Below are 19224 nucleotides of genomic sequence, written 5' to 3' on the forward strand. Positions count from 1 at the left end.
GTCCTGTGCAATTTTTCTCTCGAAGCTGGCCTTAGATGATTTTATGAGTGCCCGTAGTTTTTTGCTAATACTGATCAGAGATGCCTTCCCTTTTTGGGTTTTTGCTCTATCATGTAGTAACTTCCTTCTTCTATTGTATAGTTTGTTTATGGCTGGGGTCCACCAGACAGGACGCCTGCCTTTGGGGGATTGGGTCTTAGTTTTATTTGGGATTGCATGATCCATGCATTCCTGAAGGTGTTCATAGAATGCATTTATAAAGGATTCTGTGGTCTGGGCCGTATTTTCCACAGGCCCGGGGGCTTTGAAGGATTCCACCTCGGTTTTGAGTAGTGTGAAGTTTGCTTTAGAGTAGTTTTTGACTGTGGTTTTCTGGACGGGGGGTGGTGTCGGGATGTGGATATCCAGTGAGATTAATTTATGGTCTGATCTTACCAGTGAGGGATACACCTCTGGTCTGGAACATAGAGTCCCCATGTTGGTGATGATCAGGTCCAGTATGTTTTCCCCTGTTGTGGGAGTGGTCACAAGTTGTTCCATAGCATTTGAGTTTATAAATTCTAGGAACCTTTGGGCTAGGGTGTTGGAGCTAGAGTAATGCTCCCAGTCTATGTTTGGGTAGTTGAAGTCGCCCAATATAATGATATTTGGAGAGATCTTCATATTTTCCAGTGTTCTCAGGAAGGCCGAGTGGGGTTCCAGGGTTTGGGAGGGTGGTCTGTAGCAGGCTATAAACTGGAAGGCAGTTTTACCCACTGTTAGTTGCACATGGATAGTCTCCGATGCTTCATGCTGTGCCACCAACCTACAGATGTGGGTATCTTTGACGAATATTGATACTCCCCCTCCTTTTGTGGTTCGGTCCGAGTTTTGGGGCCGAAAAGCATGATGTGAGGTATAACCTGGTAGTGCTGGGGTGCTCTCGGGAGCCTTGAACCAGGTTTCTGTTACTGCACAGATATCGACGTTCTCCATGCTAAGGAGAGTTTCGAGTGCGTGCATCTTGAGGTTTAGACTTCTGGCGTTGAGTAGCATTACTCTTAGTTTCTTATCCCTTGTGATACCTATGGAGGTGGATTTGTCTTTTGAGCCTTGCCTAAAAAAGGAACTATGGGGGTGGCAAGAGCCTTTGCCAATATCCGAAAGCCCAGGGGTGACAGGTGCAAGCCGTCCCTAGCGAAGCAGCGTGGCTTGTCGAGCATGTCATCCCAGGCTGACAGGCATTGGATCCCCTTTGAGTGACACCAATACTTAAGCCAATTGTTGAAATTGATCATCTTGTCTTCATATTGTGGCATCATTCTTGGTGAGGGTAAGATGCTACTCAAGGTAGGGTCATACCGGTTTGGGCTACATGCTCAGAGAGCTCCTCTATGTCTCTTTTCATTTAGTCCAGGGAGGAACGTCTCAGATCATTCACAACAGCATGGACAATGACTGAGTCATATTTGTACTTGCCTTGGAGTGACCTGAGTGCTTGTGTTATGTGGCGGATCCTAGCGCCCGACAGGCAGCTCACCGTGACCTCCTTGTTCAGCCTGGTGAGCGGGACGTCAGTGTACCTGACAATAGAATCACCTATTACAAGTGTATCAGGTGTGTTGTTTAGCCTTAAGGGCTGTGACTGTTCGGCACACTGGCTTTGTGAACTATGTGTTGCACGTGTTTTGTTTTGGGGTAGTGGTTGCTTGGGTGTCTGCTTTGGAGGTCTCTGCTGCTTAGGCAGATTTTTATTTAGAGACTCTGAGTATGTTTTTGTGTGCTTATGTGTTTGGTTTGCTGTCGTGGTAGGTCTGTGTGAGACTGGAATTGTAGTGAGTGTGGATGCCTTCTCCTCCTGACTGGTTATGCCAGTACTGAGTTGAGAGAGCTTAGCCTCCAGTTTGGCTATATGGTTGCATCTCTCACATATGTTGGAACTTGTTGGGAGGAGGAGAGGGTTGTCTGTGTACATGAGGCAGTTGTAACATTGCCTCAAGATTCCCAGATTCACCAGCTGGACCGGAGAGGAGACTGCCAACTGACCTTTGGACATGCTAGAATAGTACAGGGAACTCCTTTAAAATTGAAAAAAGGGCCAATGGGGAGTAAGGTACTCAAGGGGAGTTTGTGAGGGTGTAGTGCTTTTAATTTTTTAGTGTTGACTTATATAATTGCTTTAGTGAGCAAGTGCCAGGCTTTATAGTAGGAATGGGGTGTTTATTATGAGAACTAGAGCAGTTCTAAGGGAAAAAGTGAAGAGCAGACTTTGTGGAGCCGAGAATGGTTTAAACCCAATTAAGCGGTGCTGCCCGATGCTGCGCTATGTGCAAAGTCGCGCTAAAGCGGGTTTTATACAGGGGGGACTTGAAAGACCTAGAAATTGTCCCAAAACGGCCAATAGACTTCCAGATTCTTGTGCTGGGAACACTCCTCCAGGGATAGATAGGCTGCTCTAAGCTCCCCACTCCCACTGGTGAAGAAAGAAGCCGCCTTTTAGCCAAGAAAGGAAATGGGCAACACAGGAACTTTCCAAAAGTCCAGAATACAGCAAAGCCTGTATTTGGACTACTCTAGGTCAGGAAAGGCGGGAAACAAGGATAATTTTTTTGTTTTTTCTTTTCTTGCAAATAATCAGCAGGAAGATGCAAAAAATATGTAACACAGGCTAGCACACTTGAGTGTGTAGCCTCAACAGGTAAATGCAACAAACAGGACAAACTTTAAAAGTGCAGGTGCAAAAACAACTTTAAACAGTTTAAAACAGTTAAAGAAGCAGAAATACTTGCTATTTAGCTAGATTGGACAGTCGCCCAGGTAGTAGCAGGAAAAAACACTTTTATCAGGTAAGCAGTCGCTCTTTTAGCCTCTCTGCTGCTAGCACCACTCTGCAGGACCACGAGGAGCTTGGCTGAGTAGTAACAAGCACAAAAACCACGCCAAAGTGGGTTTTATACAGGGGACTTGAAAGAGAAAAGCTCCCCCACTGGTGAACAAAGGGGCTGTGAATTCGCACACTGGCTTTGAACTATGATGTGCGTGTTTGTGTTTTTTTTTTGGGTAGGTGGTTGCTTGGGTGTCTGCTTTGGCTGGTCTCCTCTGCTGTTTTATTTATTTTGAGTTAGAGTCTGTGTGTTCTTTGTGTTGTGTTTGGTTTTGTTTGCTGTCGTGGTAAGGCTCTATGAGAGGGTGAGAGTGTGTGTGTGATGCCTTCTCCTACCACTGACTGGTTGCAGTTGGCTGAGTTGAGCCTAGGTAGCTTACCTATATCTGGCTATATATGTTCACATATGTTAAACTGGGAGGAGGAGGGAGTTGTTCGGAGGCAGTTGCAAAGCTGGCGGGTTTTATACAGAGGGACTTGAAAGAGCTAGAAATTGGCCCAAAACGGCCAATAGACTACCAGATTCTTGTGCTGGGAACACTCTTCCAGGGATAGATAGGCTGCTCTAAGCTCCCCACTCCCACTGGTGAAGAAAGAAGCCTCCTTTTAGCCAAGAAAGGAAATGGGCAACACAGGAACTTTCCAAAAGTCCAGAATACAGCAAAGCCTGTATTTGGACTACTCTAGGTCAGGAAAGGTGGGAAACAATGATAATTTTTGTCTTTTTTTTTCTTGCAAATAAACAGCAGGAAAATGCAATAAATATGTAACACAGGCTAGCGCACTTGAGTGTGTAGCCTCAACAGGTAAATGCAACAAACAGGACAAACTTTAAAAGTGCAGGTGCAAAAACAACTTTAAACAGTTTAAAACAGTTAAAGAGGCAGAAATACTTGCTATTTGGCTAGATCGGACAGTCGCCCAGGTAGTAGCAGGAAAAAAACACTTTTATCTGGTAAGCAGTCGCTCTTTTAGCCTCTCTGCTGCTAGCACCACTCTGCAGGACCACGAGGAGCTTGGCTGAGTAGTAACAAGCAAAACCGCCAAAGTGGGTTTTATACAGGGGACTTGAAAGAGCTAGAAATTGGCCCAAAACAGCCAATAGACTACCAGATTCTTGTGCTGGGAACACTCCTCCAGGGGTAGATAGGCTGCTCTAAGCTCCCCACTCCCACTGGTGAACAAAGGGCTGTGACTGTTAGGCACACTGGCTTTGTGAACTATGTGTTTTTGTTCAGCCTGGTGGCCGGGGGCCAGTGTGCCTGATGATAGAATCACCTATTACAAGTGTATCAGGTGTGTTGTTTAGCCTTAAGGGACTGACTGTTAAACTGCCTGGCTTTGTGAACTATGTGTTTTGTTTTGGGGTAGTGGTTGCTTGGGTGTCTGCTTTGGAGGTCTCTGCTGCTTAGACAGATTTTTATTTAGAGCCTCTGAGTATGTTTTTGTGTGCTTATGTGTTTGGTTTGCTGTCGTGGTAGGTCTATGTGAGACTGGAATTGTAGTTGGTGTGGATGCCTTCTCCTACTGACTGGTTACGCCATCACTGAGTTGAGAGCTTAGCCTCCAATTTGGCTATATGGTTGCATCTCTCACATATGTTGGAACTTGTTGGGAGGAGGAGAGGGTTGTCTGTGTACATGAGGCAGTTGTAACATTGCCTCAAGATTCCCAGATTCACCAGCTGGACCGGAGAGGAGACTGCCAACTGACCTTTGGACATGCTAGAATAATACAGGGAACTCCTTTAAAATTGAAAAAAGGGCCAATGGGGAGTAAGGTACTCAAGGGGAGTTTGTGAGAGTGTAGTGCTTTTAATTTCTTAGTGTTGACTTATATAATTGCTTTAGTGAGCAAGTGCCAGGCTTTATAGTAGGAATGGGGTGTTTATTATGAGAACTAGAGCAGTTCTAAGGGAAAAAGTGAAGAGCAGACTTTGTGGAGCCGAGAGTGGTTTAAACCCAATTAAGCAGTGCTGCCCGATGCTGCACTATGTGCAAAATCGCGCAAAGCCGCGCTAAAGCGGGTTTTATACAGGGGGACTTGAAAGAGCTAGAAATTGGCCCAAAACGGCCAATAGACTACCAGATTCTTGTGCTGGGAACACTCTTCCAGGGAGAAATAGGCTGCTGTAAGCTCCCCACTCCCACTGGTGAAGAAAGAAGCCTCCTTTTAGCCAAGAAAGGAAATGGGCAACACAGGAACTTTCCAAAAGTCCAGAATACAGCAAAGCCTGTATTTGGACTACTCTAGGTCAGGAAAGGTGGGAAACAATGATAATTTTTTTGTTTTTTTTCTTTTCTTGCAAATAAACAGGAGGAAAATGCAATAAATATGTAACACAGGCTAGCGCACTTGAGTGTGTAGTCTCAACAGGTAAATGCAACAAACAGGACAAACTTTAAAAGTGCAGGTGCAAAAACAACTTTAAACAGTTTAAAACAGTTAAAGAGGCAGAAATACTTGCTATTTAGCTAGATCGGACAGTCGCCCAGGTAGTATCAGGAAAAAACACTTTTATCAGGTAAGCAGTCGCTCTTTTAGCCTCTCTGCTGCTAGCACCACTCTGCAGGACCACGAGGAGCTTGGCTGAGTAATAACAAGCGCAAAAACCGCGCCAAAGCGGGTTTTATACAGGGGGACTTGAAAGAGCTAGAAATTGGCCCAAAACGGCCAATAGACTACCAGATTCTTGTGCTGGGAACACTCCTCCAGGGGTAGATAGGCTGCTCTAAGCTCCCCACTCCCACTGGTGAACAAAGGGCTGTGACTGTTCGGCACACTGGCTTTGTGAACTATGTGTTGTACGTGTTTTGTTCAGCCTGGTGAGCGGGACGTCAGTGTGCCTGATGATAGAATCACCTATTACAAGTGTATCAGGTGTGTTGTTTAGCCTTAAGGGCTGTGACTGTTCGGCACACTGGCTTTGTGAACTATGTGTTGCACGTGTTTTGTTTTGGGGTAGTGGTTGCTTGGGTGTCTGCTTTGGAGGTCTCTGCTGCTTAGGCAGATTTTTATTTAGAGCCTCTGAGTATGTTTTTGTGTGCTTATGTGTTTGGTTTGCTGTCGTGGTAGGTCTATGTGAGACTGGAATTGTAGTGAGTGTGGATGCCTTCTCCTACTGACTGGTTACGCCATTACTGAGTTGAGAGAGCTTAGCCTCCAATTTGGCTATATGGTTGCATCTCTCACATATGTTGGAACTTGTTGGGAGGAGGAGAGGGTTGTCTGTGTACATGAGGCAGTTGTAACATTGCCTCAAGATTCCCAGATTCACCAGCTGGACCGGAGAGGAGACTGCCAACTGACCTTTGGACATGCTAGAATAATACACGGAACTCCTTTCAAATTGAAAAAAGGGCCAATGGGGAGTAAGGTACTCAAGGGGAGTTTGTGAGAGTGTAGTGCTTTTAATTTCTTAGTGTTGACTTATATAATTGCTTTAGTGAGCAAGTGCCAGGCTTTATAGTAGGAATGGGGCGTTTATTATGAGAACTAGAGCAGTTCTAAGGGAAAAAGTGAAGAGCAGACTTTGTGGAGCCGAGAGTGGTTTAAACCCAATTAAGCAGTGCTGCCCGATGCTGCACTATGTGCAAAATCGCACAAAAGCAGCTAAAGCGGGTTTTATACAGAGGGACTTGAAAGAGCTAGAAATTGGCCCAAAACGGCCAATAGACTACCAGATTCTTGTGCTGGGAACACTCTTCCAGGGATAGATAGGCTGCTCTAAGCTCCCCACTCCCACTGGTGAAGAAAGAAGCCGCCTTTTAGCCAAGAAAGGAAATGGGCAACACAGGAACTTTCCAAAAGTCCAGAATACAGCAAAGCCTGTATTTGGACTACTCTAGGTCAGGAAAGGCGGGAAACAATGATAATTTTTTTTGTTTTTTTCTTTTCTTGCAAATAAACAGCAGGAAAATGCAATAAATATGTAACACAGGCTAGCGCACTTGAGTGTGTAGCCTCAACAGGTAAATGCAACAAACAGGACAAACTTTAAAAGTGCAGGTGCAAAAACAACTTTAAACAGTTTAAAACAGTTAAAGAAGCAGAAATACTTGCTATTTAGCTAGATCGGACAGTCGCCCAGGTAGTATCAGGAAAAAAACACTTTTATCAGGTAAGCAGTCGCTCTTTTAGCCTCTCTGCTGCTAGCACCACTCTGCAGGACCATGAGGAGCTTGGCTGAGTAATAACAAGCGCAAAAACCGCGCCAAAGCGGGTTTTATACAGGGGGACTTGAAAGAGCTAGAAATTGGCCCAAAACAGCCAATAGACTACCAGATTCTTGTGCTGGGAACACTCCTCCAGGGATAGATAGGCTGCTCTAAGCTTCCCACTTCTACTGGTGAACAAAGAAGCCTCATTTATCCAAGAAAGGAAATGGGCAACACAGGAACTTTCCAAAAGTCCAGAATACAGCAAAGCCTGTATTTGGACTACTCTAGGTCAGGAAAGGCGGGAAACAAGGATAATTTTTTTTGTTTTTTTCTTTTTTTGCAAATAAACAGCAGGAAAATGCAATAAATATGTAACACAGGCTAGTGCACTTGAGTGTGTAGCCTCAACAGGTAAATGCAACAAACAGGACAAACTTTAAAAGTGCAGGTGCAAAAACAACTTTAAACAGTAACTCTTCCAGTCATTTCAAGAGAGCATGTCAAGGCTGTGCTCACTAAATCCAATAACACAGCCTCAGTGGGTCCAGATAACATCCCAGGATGCATCTTGAATAGTCTAATATAAAACTTCTCAAGGCCATTGGAGTCATTATTTAACTCTAGCCTCAGAACTGTCTTTGTGCTATGAGAGTAGAGGACTCCAATGGTCATCCCCCTTCTTAAGGAAGGACCATCAACAGATCCAGGAAACTACAGACCCATTAGTATGACTAGTTTTATTTGGAAAGACATGGAAAGAATTACCATGGAGATGATCAGCAAACCTGAAGGAAACCTACAGGTACTGGATCCATCCCAGTTTAGCTTTGTCACAGGAAGGTCACGTCTACTGAACCTGATGGACTTCTTTAAAAAGTTCACCAAGGCAACAGACTAGTGTAAAGTGGCACATACTGCTTACCTAGATCTGGCTAAGGCATTTGATACAATATCCCACATAGGCACTGTTAAGTAGTAGAACTAGGCATAAACCCCATTTAAGATGCACTAGATAGTCAACTGGCTCAAAGATTATACCCAGGATGTTAGGATTAGTGAGGCCATCAACACAAAAAGGCCGGTCATCAAAAGAGTCCCTCAGGTCTTCATGCTGGCTCCATTCCTGTTTCACATGTAGTTCTCTGAGGTCAAAGCCAATGTCAAAGGCCTGTAGCTCACTAAGTTTTCATATGACTGCTAGCTGGATGCAGTCATAGAATCCCACCAAGGTGAAAACACTCTACAGGAAGGTGTAGCACAGGCGGATGACTGATGCCAAAGTCACAGCTTAAAACTCAGTGACAAGAAATGCATTACAATACCTTTTGGGAAGAAGGCCACCCTGGGGAACCATGCCATTAATAAAACATCCCTAAGATTTGACTCACTAGTTCTGGGAGTTCATGTATATAGTAACCTATCCTTCGACCAACATGTGTCCAAGGTAGTAAGAAAATCCTTCTGTGTTGATCAGCTTATAAGTAAGGGCATGGCATCTAGGTCCAGGAAAGTCATCATACCACTAAACTTGTACCTCATCAGACCAATCATAGAATATAACGTATTCAGCATGTACCTGACCAGACACATGCAGCAACTGTTATAGCCACCAAGTTTTCTTATAAAAAAAATACAGAGAGTAAACAAAATGTCCTATGTGGACTATCAAAGTATTATCTCTATTCTCTGTTTTATACAGACTACTGAGAGGTGACCTATGCTTGGTGTACAGGTCATCATTGGACCTAGCTGTGATGAACCTTTTGCACATCTGTAAAGCAAACAGTATCAGAACTACTGTTTTGCTTGTGACATAATTAGGACATGTTGGAGAGACACGTATCTATCTCAGAGAATTCTCATTTTCTGAAATAGACTTCTTGTACAGGTGAAACAAAGTCCATCCCTTGCCATATTTCAGTGTAACCTGGACCAGTGGATGGGAAATTATAACTTTACCTGTGGTATGATGCCTTAGTCCTTGATGGACAGAGGTAGTCAAGTTACTCATGTCAAAGCCAAAAATGACCTCCTATGAAAATGTCTAAAATATAAAACTGAGTCTCATTTTGGTGTACGGCTAGGCTTATAAAGGTCCTATTTGTTGTTAGCCTGGTACGCACCTATGAACCTATATGTACGCATGTGAGAATGTGTGTATATGTGTGTGTGTACACACACACACACACACACACACACACACACACACACACACACACACACACACACACACACACAAAATGTGTATGTGTTAAAATGTTACAGCAAAAGCTTTGTCATGGGATCAGGCATCATCATTTTCTGTATATGTTTTACATTTTATTATCCCAAGCTATCCAGAGGACCTGCTGTTGCACACCTGAAATCTCCCATGGCTAGCAGACATCTGTGGCAGAATCTTACTGCCATCTACTGACCACAAGGGTCAAGTGGCAGAGCTGTAGCAGGCCATTCATAAAATCCAGCTGAGCACTGACGCCCATTTTTTCATATCCTCAGTCACAAACTGTGCAATCTTCAGACACATTATTGCAGCTTCCCTTTTTTGTTGCCTTTTTTGCTATTTTGATTACACTCCATAAATCAGAATCCCTTCAGCTTACGGACATTTCTCTGACTTGCCTTGCACTGACCTTCTTTTTCTCTACAAAGTCTTTCTGGCATTCATTGTATTGTGTGGTTACCTGCCTTTTTTTTTTTTTTTTACAGCTGTGCTATAATTTACATTTTGACTATACATGATTTTCTTGTCTGTGTCTGAAAACTTGTGTCTGTCTGAACAAAAATAAAGTAGATTTCAGAGAGCCAGTTTATACAGCAGTACAAAGTACACTAAAAGGAAGAAGCAAGTTATATGCACATACTGCACTGTTTCATATTGAATATGACACAAGTAATTTCACTAAATTTACCCAAATTTACTAGGAATGATTTGCTGCTGTCTGATACGCACAAGAAAACTACATTTAAATGGGAAGCTTGAAATAGTGAAAGCTGGGCATGAACTAGAAAACTGGTCTGTCTCACCACCTGTTCTAAAAATGATAGTATAACCCATTGACAGGTTTAGATGGTGGGTCATACGTGATTAAATGAGTGAAGAGGGCAAAGCAGAGATTTTTTTTTTAATGCAGTAAAAGTTTATGCAGTCCTATTCATAATTAATACTTGGATGATTAACACTGTATATAATGAGATTAAGAACCGTCATCATGTGAAAAGTATATGCCTCATCTGATGGAAAATAATAAATACTGAAGACACACAGACCATACTTAATTATGGGGTGGTAGTTAAAAAGTAGAGTTTCTTAATTTCATTATATCTGTAATCAGTCCCCTGGCTGTGACTTTCTTAAGCCTTTTATGAATCACTGACTTCTTTTATTTTGCCTTGGGGACTCTGACACTAGCATATTGTCTTGGGACCCAGATTGCCATTAAACAGATACTTTTCATGGTTCTTTTTCTCCATCAGTTTTAGTATTGACCTCTGAAGAGAGATGCTTCCTGTAGTCTTGCTTTTTGTATCCTGAATCTTATTCAGCCTCTGAGTCAGTTAAGTTTGCTAATTGTTATGACTGTATTGACCTTATTTATATCCTTTGCAGACTTTAATTTGCTACCTCCAGTCATGTTAATCTTTCATAGGCCCATCTTTCTGTTATTTTTCTGAGGACCTTTAGTGCGGGCATACTAGATAGCAATTCTATTTTTTTTACTCTCATTCCTACTAGAACCACCATGGCACTACTTAATCCACCTGGGCATGTGGCTGTTTTTATGTTGCTAAGGCCCTGGACTAGGTTAACTCCTTCTGTGTTCCTGACTTTGTTAATTCTTTTTTTTTGTTAGTCTCCCACCCAGATGACCTTGTGTTCCTTTGACCTATTTGATACTCATATCTGCCGTTTCACTTCCCACAGGAGTGAGAGCTGAGTGGCAGGTTCCCAGCTGCTGTCACCTTTTGGGTCACTTTTTTCTTGGTTAACTGTACCACTCCTCACCAGAATAGGCATGAGGATAGCCGTAAGTGAAGATTTCCTCAAGCAGCCACTGTATGTACTTGGTCCGCTCACCAATTTGTGTGTCACATGTCCTTCACAAAGTCCATAGTTAGGGTGATATGCTCTATCCCTATCTCAATATTAAGCAGTTTGCAGCTAAAAAACAGAGAAAAAAACATGTAAATAGCAGAGCAGGTGGACATGTTGCCTATGTGCCCTTATGCCTGCAACTGGTAATTTTAGTCCTTCTGGATCTCCCATCTCCATAAATCTTGTAGGGGTCCCCCTAATCTAAACCTAGACCTAATCTAATATGACCTAACAATGCTTATTTTATTTATTTATTTCTTTATTCATTCATTAAGTTTGTTTACCAGTGTAGTTCAATTATCACATTGTAACAGTTTCAGGCACAGACCTACTGAATGATATCACAGCAAAATCATCAGATGTACGTACAGAGTGAGTGACATAACAACATATAACACAAGCATATCATATTTAGAAACAGTAATATGAGATTGGAGCAGTAAGCAGTTGGTGCAGATAAAACAGAATTAGGCAAAACATAAATCAGAAAATGCACTGAATACAGCAGTGCTTAGCAGAGTATAGGTACTGAACATTATGTACATGGTGCCGAGAGTAATTGTAAAGTAAAATATATTTCGAAAGAGAAATAAAAAGAAAATAGAGCATTTTAAGTACTGTTGACAAGTGAGAATAGAAGCCAATATGTCTTTTTTGTAGTACATATTCCTATCCCAAATAATTAATGTGTTTTAGATTTTGAATTTAGCAAATATTTTTGAAATCTAAACTGTTCCAGGCAATAGGTGACATCATTTTGTGCACTTGTCTGTGTATGTTTGAAATTGGTTAGCTTCCCATGTTAATCTTCTGTGCAAGTCTTTAATCAGGACCCCTCTAGATATTATTCTCAGTACTATTTTAAACATTGTAAGAATATATCCAAAGAACTGATTGTAATACCACCCAACTGTTTTGTATAAAAGTCTTTCGGCTTTTCCCGGCTAGGGGTCACCACAGCAGATCACCAGTCCGCTAATGATTGGCAGTGTATTTTTACAGTGTTGAGTTACCGGCCCAGCACCCAACCTTCAAAGAAGGAATACCCACACATGCACGTACCTACCTGCTTGTCTTTAACATTCACTCAACCGTGGGGAGGACATGCAGACTCCACACAGAAGACACTTCAGCCAAGAATCGAAGCGGAGAACCTCTTGCTGTGAGGCGACAATGCTAACCGCTGCACCACCGTGGCCTATGATATTTCTTACGTAATGTTATTTATATTGTATAATTATAATATGCTTATGTTATTGTAGTACATTGCTACATTGTAACAGTTCCTAATTGTTTTCTGTACTGTATTCTAACATCTTGTGTTTTGTGTATTGTGTTTTGTGTAATGAATTTTTCATTTTGTACTAATATTTGTGGAGCTTTTCACCCAGGGCCTCTGCTGAAAATGGGACTCATGCCCAATCGGACTCTCCAGTAAACAAATGTAAGATAAAATAAATAAATACACTTGTATTGAGTCATAAGTATATTTTCACATTGTTTGTAAATGCACAGCATTGTCAGTCAGAACTGCTCCTTAAATATCAGTGATGAGTTTGTTTTCATTTTTTATTAGTTGATTGATTAGTTTTTGGAGCTGGTATGCATTTTTTCCATTTCCATATCTTAAACCACTGATAATATTCTAACACTAATAACCTTAAAAGACAGCTAGTCCTTTCTTGTAAATGGTTGTGCAATCGTTGTAGGATAAGAATATGTTAATAACAGGAACAACCCTTTTCCTTGGCTGTGAGGAAGACTACATGGAGGCCTGCTTATCTTGAAGTGTCCCCACCATGCGGTTCAGGAATCTGTTTGCAATTAATTGCTGATTGGATAAAGGTGGTGGCTTGGAGAGGATATTTTATCTGAAGAAGTTGTGGGACGAAAACATTACTTTGAGCTTGTCAAGCGTTTATCTTGGATGTCTGTTCGTGTATTTATTAAATTCTGTTGAGTGCTACTACCGGTTTGGAACCTTTGTGCTTTTTTCCTGTTATTGGTTTACTGCAAGCACGTTCCGCTTTTTGACTTAAGAATATGTTAAGTCTACCTTTAAGTGCTTGTATTGTGTTATGTTTGTCTGAATAGTATTTTCCTAATGTTGCTCTTATTTTGTTTGTAAATAGTCTCACTACAGTGAAATGGAAGTCTGAGTACACACTTTGTGAAATGTCTGAGTACCTCATATGTGACAGCGTTTTCTGGGTTTGTAGTGGGTAGTACTTGAATATGTCCACCTTAGATGACCTAGGTAATTGTTATTTTTTTTTCTTCTTGGTGTGACATGCTGTATTCAGTTACTATTCTGTCGTTGTCCTTGCTGACTACTACCTCACTGTCGCGTAGTGAATTCTCTTCACCTTAAGTGGAAGATTCTTCTCTACCTTTTTTTAAAAGCTTTTGTGCTGGCATGGCAAGAGTGTCTCTCTCTTCCCTTTGTTGATTAAATTCAGAAAAGAAAGCACTTACTGGCATTTTTGAAATGAGACACCTGTTTCATCTCCCAAGCCCCTGTTTACACTTATCAAGGGTACCAGAACTTGTCAGAGATTTGGGATGCATGGCTAGGCTTAAAAAGGCCCTTGTGGTCATTAGCCTAGTAAACATCTATGAACCTATGAACATTCTGTTGTCCACTTAGGACTAGCTCTCTGTTTGTATGGTCATGGCAGTACAGCTGAGGTGTCAAGCAGTGTGTGTGTGTGTGTGTGTGTGTGTGTGTGTGTGTGTGTGTGTGTGTGTGTGTGTGTGTGTGTGTGCGTGTGTGTGTGTGTGTGTGTGTGCGTGTGTGTTTGTGTGTGTGTGTGTGTGTGTGTGTGTGTGTGTGTGTGTGTGTGTGTGTGTGTGTGTGTGTGTGTGTGTGTGTGTGTGTGTGTGCATAGGCCCAAAAGTTTGGCTTTGTGAAGAGAGGAGCCTGTCTACTTAATAAGATAAACTTCACTTCTTTAAAAGGGTTACAGAGGCTGCAGATGGTGGCCATGCAGTGCATGTGGTGTATCTTCAGCATTCCTTATCATACAAATGCTTTATGATTTAAAAATCAACTTGTATGTAGTAAGATGGACAGCAACCTGGCTGAAAGACAGAAGCCACATTTTACAGGTTGCAGATGCCTCAGCCAAAAGTATGAAATGGACCAATGGTGTCCCTCAGGGCTCAGTACTGAGACCTCTCCATTTTGCTATTTACTTCTCAGATCTCCACACAAACTGGGGGTTGTTGTTAAGTCGCCATATGACACCAAAATCCTAGCAAACTCTTGCTGTATTAAAATGGTCTTAAAGTAAATACTAAAAAGTATGGCATTGTCGTTATTCTTAGAAAATCTCTCTTCTCATCATTCTGGATAGATAACACACCACTACACAATGAAAATATAGTCAGGGACCTAGGAAGCTAGGCTGATAGTTTTCCCTCTTTTGACCAATATGTAGCTAATTGTCAAAGGAATGCCATCAAAGTTTAAAGAAGTATTCACTCACTAATACTCAGCATTGATCAAACCAGTTATTGAGTACAATGTTCCCTTTGGGTTGTATCTCACTAAACATATCAAACAATTCAAGAGACCTCACAGAATCTTAATCAAAAAGATCACTGAACTAAAGTTCTTGACCTACCAAAAGAGGCTGGAAGTTTTATTCCTTAAGGCTTAAACCTTTATCCCTTAATTCAGAGTCTTGTAGACCTTTGTGGGGAGACCTCTGTCTTGCTTACTGGGCCACTGCAGTCCAAATTGTTCTCGACCTCCTGCATTTCTGTAAGTCCAGTATCTTCCACTAATACAAAAACCAGGGACCTAAATCTTTACCAACAGATAAGTAAAATGTAGTGGAGGAACAGGTTTATAACCCAGCTCCTCCTAAATCTCTGGAGTAATATTCCCTTCCATGTGAAGCAGCGTGACTCGCTATCTTCCTTTAAACATAACCTGCATGACTGGATGGATATCCACAAATTTACTCCAGGAGTGATTGGCATGACCCTTCTGCAGAAAGGAGGTGTGGCTTGAAGGAGGGTACCAGGAAGGTATGAATCGTCATATGACTCAGTAGCCTAAAAATATCTATGAATCTGTGAAAGATAGATTGATGTGTATGTGTGTGTATGCGCACATAGGCATATATGGAGTACATGGTCATCTGGTATGTGATACATGAAATATGTACTATAAGTTTACTGAATGATTTTCATGATGATTGGAGAAGCCGTAAGACATGAGCCATGTTCTCAAATCTAGCAGTACAAGATACTTGATAAAGTACACAGACTATCTCCTTGTATTCTATTTACCCATTTTTTCCCGTCATTCTTAGTTTGAATTAATGTTTCCCATTCATTTCACTTGGAAGCAGCAGTTCTGCAAGTTGACTGTTGAATGTGCCCTGTTCTAGTTGCACAGGATTTTATGAATGGGGCTTTTCTTATATGTGTTTTCCTCACTGGACTTCTGAGGCAAGTCTTCTTATGTTATTTGGAACATTTTCTTGGTAGTCTTTTTAAAGTGTACTTTGAAAATACTACATGGCAGTGCAGTGGAATGTAACGTAGTGCTGCATTATTGTTAAGTTAGTGTAAATTGATTTAGATTTATTTTTAATTCAACCCCAGGTTAGCGTTAATTTTAATTTTTATTTTAGGCTTGTTTCTTTCTTTCTGATAATGTGTATGCATTACTTTTTATGAACTGAATTAATGTGTATTGGTGAACCTGGAAAATATCTGTTTCATCTTTATATTCTGTTTTTCCAGTGTAGAATTTGAATGCAACAGATAAGACAGTGGCAAATGTTAGCACCCACTTTAAGATATTGTGTCATGGTGCTAACAGTGAGAAATATTTATTGGCATATGGGATATAGCCATAAGATCCTAATTTGTTCAATACACTCAGTGCAGTCCCATACTCCAATTTGTTATCCCCAGTCCCGTATTCCTACCATTTGGTATTCATCATATGGATCGATGGTGCTGTGCTTTCATGCATTGAATGGGATACAGTCACAGGTGGACGTCATAAGAAATCAGATGTGCCCAGAAAGGATATAAGATTATCTCACTCGCTGCAGTCAACAGCGGGAAGTCCAACTCTAAATAAAATGTAACCCATGCCATCTTTTGTTCTGTTTTTGACATTGAGGTGAACGGTCACCTGCTTCATACTGAGTGCATCATACATTTTCATTGCAGACGAAAAAAAGAATTAGTACATTTTTTAAGGCCTTTTGCCTTTGTCCATAAAGCTGATTTATATATTGATGTGTGGTTGGCTGCTAACTCTAACTTTTCTTGATTATTTTCTAACGGTATATGCTCCTGTGATAGACTGATTCCTCCTTAACATCCTGTTTATTTAAATATGAATTATTGCTAATGAGAGTCATGCAATGGTATTGTCATTGTTAAGTATTGCTACAGTTACTGAGAGTAGCTTGTAAGGCAGAGCTGCACCACTGTTTTTTACCAGAAGATAACTTAGCTTACCACAAAGTCATAGCATGGGTATTAATTCATCTGGGGAGATTTAGACTGAGGTTTGTTTGATCCCATGTTTCTGCATTCCATATATGACCATACATGATCTTTTTGCATTATATAATATGGCCAATGTAGTAGCATAATTTTTTAATATTGCACATTTATACATCCATATTTTTTATTTTTAATGTTGAAATTGAGAACTGGAAAAGCTGGTGCATACTGCAGAATGTATGATTGGCATGGTTATCGGAAGTGCTAATGCTTGGAATGTAGAAATGCTTTGTAGTACAGGAAATAGTGGAATGTGAGACAGAATGGTGAATGTAAATTCATAATACAAAAGTAAGGTTGATGTGAAGAATGAAGGTCTTTTGCCTATGTTTCTAAAAATGAGTAATATAAATGTCCTTTTGGCAGTTTTTGCAGATATTCAGCATTTTATATGGAACTGATTGAGGTGATACCAGGTGTAATGTATATCAGTAGGTCAAACTCAAGGTGTCTCAGAGAGGACGTTTGCATCATGTGACTTGTTTGCATGTGCCATGTTAAGTGCTATACAGCTCCCTGGCAGTTAATCAAAATGACAAAATGTTGAAACACCAAAATGTCACAAAAGAAAATTTGCCCTTTCCTCAGTGTTGTGCGATCCCAGAGTTGGAATGTATAATTAGCAGTGGGTGTGGTGGTGCAGGAGAACTTGCTCCTCTGCATTTAATAGGTTTCGCCATTTTGATGTTTCAGCATTTTGCCATTTTGATTAAATGTCAGGGATCCATGTCATAGACAGAGACCAAGTACTAAGACTGGTTCATTCAGTCCAATACATTGTAGAATTGTAACTTTTTCATCATGTCATGCTGCATCAACATTCATAAACATATGTGATTAGTCATTCATGGAATGTGGGTGAGTGGTACCACTAAAGCTGTGGGTTAATCTCTTACCTTTATTCTGAGAAAGATGAAAACATTTTGGCAGAGGTGCTTTTAATACTTCATTCAAGTTTAATTTGACTGCATCAAAATTATGGAAAATAGCCTGCATTAGGAATTTTCCAAAATAATGCACAACCTTGTCAGCCTAAGTCAGTGAGAGCAGATTCATCCAGAAGGGATGCAGTGTTATACCACTGTTGCAGTATTGTCATATTTTATTCTGTTTGCTCTCAGCTTGGATTCCACAAACTATACCTTGTACACTTAGTTCTCTGTTGCAGCAGTCAGATGATAAAAAGTAATTATTAGACGGGAAAGATGTTAATGAAAACATTTTAGTTTTTGTGTGTCATATGATATTAGTATCTGCTATGCATTGAGCAGTTTTAGTACAATAATTTCTTCAAAGCCAAAACATCTGCAGATTTATTCTCTTTGGAAGTTTTCTGTCCTTGTAGTCAATCATGTTTAGTGATTGGAGGTAGAAATACTGTGCCCTGTGTACTTATTAATAATTCTAAAGTTTGTAATTCATTCATTTTAGCACCCACCTTATCCTATTACAGGAAACAGAAAGCCAAAATCTTATTCGTTCATTCATTCATTCACATTCAATGCCTTCTTTATCTTGCTTGGGGTTATGGGAAGCCAGATCACATCTTGGCAAGCAGTGGGCTTAAGGCAGGAAACAGTCCTGGATGGTACTGGAGTCTTTAATATGGACTCTTGCACAAGTACACACATGCACACACATTTAGGGGCAGGTTGGACATAGAAAATCCACCTACCCACATATTTTTGGGAATAGGAAGGAAAACGATGCCTTTGGCAAAAATTTACAGAGTCAAGCAGCAAACTTAAATACTCCATGCAGACAGCTTTCCAGCTAAAGCAGGAACTGAGGGACCAAACAATGTGAGGCAGGAATGCTGACCACACAACTGAGCTGCATTTAAAATCTAGATCTACTCATGAATTAGCAGGTCATCTTTGTGCAGGGGCCATGATAGTCTTCTGTGTAGCAGTCCACATTTTGTATATGGGCTACTGAATTTATCAGCCTCAAAATAATTAGAAGTTTTCAGTGCTGCTTTTCGCAGCAGGCCAGTGTGACAGAATAACATCTCAAGAAGGACTTTTCCCCTTCATATTTGAGGAAGTTTTAGAAAATCACTGTGATAATACCCCACTTAATTGGTTTTGATTTTTTTGGTGGGAGAGACTTTTGTTTATACTCATTCACAGTACTGTGTGTGTCCTGATTTGCAAGTTGCACCTCTGTCTTTTTGTGGTAGGGTATGCTTATGAATTATACTGTCATATAATGAAACTGCCTATAAAAAAGCATGTCCTTCATTCATTGCCAGTTGCTATCAATGAAGAAAAGAAAGTACATTGAGGCTAACATTATTTGAGTGGTCACTAGCTTCCCTTCTTCTACACATATACTTATTGTAGCGTGAGATGAGTGTTTTCTAATGGGAAGGTCAGGTTATATCTATAACGTAAATACCAAAGTATTATAGGTTTGCACCTTGGAATCACTAAGGTGAAAACCTAGTGTCAGTTGACAAGTTTCCATCTTTTCTGAGTAACAAGTCGATTTATCAGATTATTAAAAAAATACCAGGTCCATTTAAAAATTACATTATAAGAAATAAAGTAAGTGTGAAATATCTG

At 40.8% G+C, this 19224-nt stretch overlaps 1 protein-coding gene and 1 non-coding gene across 11 annotated transcripts in view; one reads left to right on the forward strand and one right to left on the reverse strand.

Moving 5' to 3' along the window:
- Window positions 1-19224, forward strand: part of TCF4 (transcription factor 4) — a 2211973-nt gene that overhangs the window by 1371551 nt on the left and 821198 nt on the right. The window lies entirely within an intron of this gene.
- Window positions 18498-18606, reverse strand: LOC122817326. The gene has a single exon (XR_006367203.1). It is a non-coding gene; the product is annotated as a U6 spliceosomal RNA (small nuclear RNA).

The sequence above is a fragment of the Protopterus annectens genome, chromosome 1.part1 (genome assembly GCF_019279795.1).
Source record: "Protopterus annectens isolate FY-2018-M chromosome 1.part1, PAN1.0, whole genome shotgun sequence".
NCBI classification, from domain to species: domain Eukaryota; kingdom Metazoa; phylum Chordata; order Ceratodontiformes; family Protopteridae; genus Protopterus; species Protopterus annectens.